Source organism: Neofelis nebulosa, chromosome 17 (assembly GCF_028018385.1).
Source record: "Neofelis nebulosa isolate mNeoNeb1 chromosome 17, mNeoNeb1.pri, whole genome shotgun sequence".
NCBI lineage: Eukaryota > Metazoa > Chordata > Mammalia > Carnivora > Felidae > Neofelis > Neofelis nebulosa.
The window spans coordinates 48,165,932-48,170,515 of NC_080798.1; the positions used below are offsets into that span (position 1 = coordinate 48,165,932).

Genomic DNA, 4,584 nt, shown 5'->3' on the forward strand with positions numbered 1-4,584 from the left:
GAAGCTCCTTTCCTGTCTTGGACTCACACACAACTCCCAGTTATGATTCATTTCTCCCACACTCATTATTTCACTCCTTGTCCTCTTTTATGCTGAAGTGATATGTAAATTTTTACCTTGATCCTTGACTAGAACCTGCTTCCTACTTTCTTTCTTTCTTTTTCTTTCTTTCTTTCTTTCTTTCTTTCTTTCTTTCTTTCTTTCTTTCTTTCTAGTCCTCCAACCAGATGTATTGAACATAACAAAATTCTATATACAAGGTGACCTGGATCTGCTGCCTCAAAACATGATCCTTTCTTTCTTACTTATATTTTGATAAGTCAGTCCACTGAGTGTGAAAAAGCAGCTTACTCTAAAATTCATAGAAAAGTGCCCAATGCACACTAAACAAATGGGGCCTAACCACTGGAAGTTTAATAGTTCTACAAGATAATTAACATAGGATCAAGCCCCTAAGACAGGCTGCTGGAGAACTGAAATGAGATGTCAAGAGACCATTTTGTGCTCTGCTACTGTGATGCCATCATGTTTCCGGATCATAATGTTCCCATTATCTGATTCTAGACACACCACAGGAATTTAGTGGGGACTGCAGTTAGCTTAGCTGCTTGCTGGGCTAGAACAGATGTTACTCCAGCATGCTCATCTGACAGGGATCCGCGGCAGCCCAGATTAAGACCTTGTGAATCTGTGCACAGGAGTCCAACAATGGATGAATTCTTCACTGTGTCCTCCAAGTGTTGCTCCAAGCTCGTCTCCATCCCGCCTGCTGCCTGCCCCGCCCCTACCCTGCTTCCAACATTATATACTTAGTTGTCCATAAACCAAGGTCTTACAATATCCAAACACTTCCTGGATTAGGTAATATTACCTAAGATGTTAGCCCCAAATATCTTATTTCATGTTGCCCAGGGTATGTGCAGGATTACAACAGATTTCATGGTTTAAATTCTTTCTCATTGATTACCTCTGGGGAAAGGAACAGGGTGGCAAAAAATAAAACTTTGTTTCAAATGAAGCAATCTGAAAATAATCTGAAATGTAATTATTTCTAAAAAAATTCCTTGTTTGGCTGGCATCATTCCATACCGGGGAGGATCATCTTGCAGGGTGGTTACAGAAGTGCAAAGTACATCACACATCACTGGGCAGTAAAGAATGGTTTTGTTTTTTATCCCCTTCAGTTAACTGAGTCATAATTTGATGGAGTGAACTAAGAATATTCACTGGCCTCTATTACTTTATGAAAATGATATTTTTTAAAAATCCAGATGCACTAGGGGCGCCTGGGTGGCTCAGTCGGTTAAGTGTCCGACTTCGGCTCAGGTCACGATCTCGCGGTCCGTGAGTTTGAGCCCCGCGTCGGGCTCTGTGCTGACTGCTCAGAGCCTGGAGCCTGTTTCAGATTCTATGTCTCCCTCTCTCTGACCCTCCCCTGTTCATGCTCTGTCCCTCCCTATCTCAAAAATTAAAAAAAAATAAACGTTAAAAAAAAAAATTAAAAAAAAAAAATCCAGATGCACTAGAAACTTAGATACGCTATATATTGTATGAAGTATACATACTGGAAATGCTTCATACTTTCTATTCATCTGCTAGTATTTGATGTAACTGGTGATTTCTTTTGCTCTGCTTTTGTTGTTTTCTCAGTATGTTCCCATGTTGATGCATGTGGAGGAAAGAGGCAAGCAAAGGTGTTACTCCCAACCAGGGCACTTATTTGCTCTGAGATCTTTGGCTTGTTTTGTCCTGGGTCTCCATGGCTCACATCCGTCACACAAGGGGAAGACTTGCCTTTGAGGGACAACTGGGAGGAAAACACAAGATCCAGACAACAAAGTCTTTTGGAAAGTTAAAAGTACTATTCAAAACCTAAGTAGTAGTAGTAACTATTTCTCATGCTTAATTCTCAAAATACTATGGAGGGAAACTGGAACCTAGACATTGGTTCCACTTGCAAGATTAGAACAAGATGGATGAAGAATGTTCCCTGAATTCCAAAGCAACTCAGTGGTGAGCCTGCCATATCTGCCTTTGTCCAGCCCAAGGAAATATCCTCAAAGCTGGAGGTCAGTGGTCAGATGTCTTCAAAGTGGAAACAGCAGCATCTATTTCCAGATCCCCAGCTTTGCGTGAAAGGAGGGCTGCTTGCTCACACAGGTTCTCCTTCTCAAAGCTGCTTTCATAATCTGCCCTCCTCTTGCTTTACAAAAGGAATGCATACTCTTAACCTGCCCTGAACTGCTCCTGGGAGTAAAAACCTCTGGGGCACCAAACAAAGGGACACTTTGAGATATAGATTTCTGAAAAGGCTCCTTTAATAATTAAAGGGGGAAGAAAAGCTGCCTACTTTTTGTCTTCCATTGTTTTGTACATTTTTTTATTGGGAGGATTTGGCCTCCATTGGGATATTTTGAATTCAGATATTGTGTAGTGGGATAATGGAGTGGAAATGACTTCACCTCTTCCATCTCTAGTTTATTATTGAAAAAACTTTGCTCCTAGCAACAACCTCCTGAAATCAAAGCAAACATCAAATCCTCCAAGTACCTTCCCAGCCCCCCTCCCTGCATATTTAAGATAAACCATTCCATTCTGTACATTTTATTCAGTACTCACCCCAGGGTGTCTTTCGTGGAAAGAAAAGCTACCTTCAAAGGGGTACAAGTAAATAACGCTGATTCCTTTCAAGGAAACTTCATCTGGGACTATCAAATTATTCAAGATACACTGGATAAATTCGCCAACAAAACTGTCACGTGATTTCTTTCAGATTTTCTGTGCATTAATCAATATGGTAGTTAATAAGGTAGTTTTATCAAAACATATCATGAAATATTTACTCCAATACCAGTCAGTCCTCATCTGATTTAACTTATAAAATGTTTAATGAGGGGCGCATGGGTGGCTCAGTGGGCGAAGCATCTGACTTCGGCTCAGGTCATGATCTCACAGTTTGTGGTTTCGAGCCTCCCTTCGGGCTCTGTGCTGACAGCTCAGAGCCTGGAGTCTGCTTCAGATTCTGTGTCTCCCTTTCTTTTTTTTTTTTTTTTTTTTTTTTTTTTTTTACGTTTTTTTATTTATTTTTGGGACAGAGAGAGACAAAGCATGAACCGGGGAGGGGCAGAGAGAAAGGGAGACACAGAATCGGAAACAGGCTCCAGGGTCCGAGCCATCAGCCCAGAGCCTGACGCGGGGCTCGAACTCACGGACCGCGAGATCGTGACCTGGCTGAAGTCGGACGCTTAACCGACTGCGCCACCCAGGCGCCCCTCTGTGTCTCCCTTTCTGTCTCTCCTCCCCTGCTCATGCTCTGTTTCTCTCAGAAAATAAAAATAAACATTAAAAAAAATTTTTTTTAATGTTTAATGATGCAAATCCTGGACTAATTAGTGCAATATGCCTTTCTCTTTCATTGGAAAAGTTCAATCATGATGTCAAACAGGAGCACCGGGGTGGCTCATTCGGTTAAGCGTCCAACTTCAGCTCAGATCACGATCTCATGGTTCGTGGGTTCAAACCTCGCATTGGGCTCTGTGCTGACAGCTCAGAGCCTGGACCCTGCTTCGGATTCTGTGTCTCCCTCTCTCTCTGCCTCTGCCCCATTCACACTCTGTGTCTCTCTGTCAAAAATAAATAAACATTAAAAAAAAACATGATGTCAAAAGTAATAAAGTTAATTCTGTTTTTTATGCATCATTTTATTTTCAAAAGCTGAATACCTGATTTTTATATATGCACATGCACACATCCAAGAAATAAAAAAAAATCCTCATATTCCTTACTTTGTAAATAACTCACAATATTAGTCGCATAACATATTGGAACATATATGGCAAATAGCATAATTATCTTGTTTTTATAAATTAGTCTGAACATGAATAAATTAATTATGTAAGAGCTGCATTATTTGATTCTTGCCTGCTTTTGGTAATGTATCATACAAGATATGTTCCATAACTTATTGCTCAGTAATTGTTCTAATGTTCCTCAAAATGCCCATTAACATATTCATTTGAATTTTATTTTATTTTATTTTATTTTATTTTATTTTATTTTATTTTATTTGAAATACTTACTTATTGATTTTTGAAAGAGGGAGAGAAAGCATGAGCAGGGGAGGAGCAGAGAGAGAATCCCAAGCAGGTTCTATGCTGTCATCGCAGAATCCAACATGGGGCTTGATCCCACCAACTGTGAGATCATGACCTGATCTGAAATCAGGAGTTGGACACTTAACTAACTGAGCCACCCAGGTGCCCCAATGACTTGAATTTTAAAAGTCAGACAGAAATTAGCTCTGATTTACTTTATTGGTTTGAAAATGAGGATCAGAGGGATGCCTGGCTGGCTCAGTCAGAAGAGCATGTGACTCTTCATCTGGGGTTGTGAGTTTGAGCCCCACGTTAGTCATAAAGATTACTAAAAACTAAATAAATAAACTTTAAAAAAAAAGAAAATGAGGATCAGAGTTGCCAATTAGGTTATATGGTGAGTGTTTTTCATAAGTGTAAAGAGACATATCTCCAAGACTTTTCACAAAAGTGTATTTAAAATGTGGGGTAAGGGTGGAGCCTAAGTGGT

General features: G+C 40.1%; 1 pseudogene; it reads right to left on the minus strand.

Moving 5' to 3' along the window:
- Positions 1-486: 486 nt before the first annotated feature.
- On the minus strand, positions 487-761 carry LOC131499650 (ragulator complex protein LAMTOR5-like; annotated as a pseudogene).
- Positions 762-4,584: the final 3,823 nt, after the last annotated feature.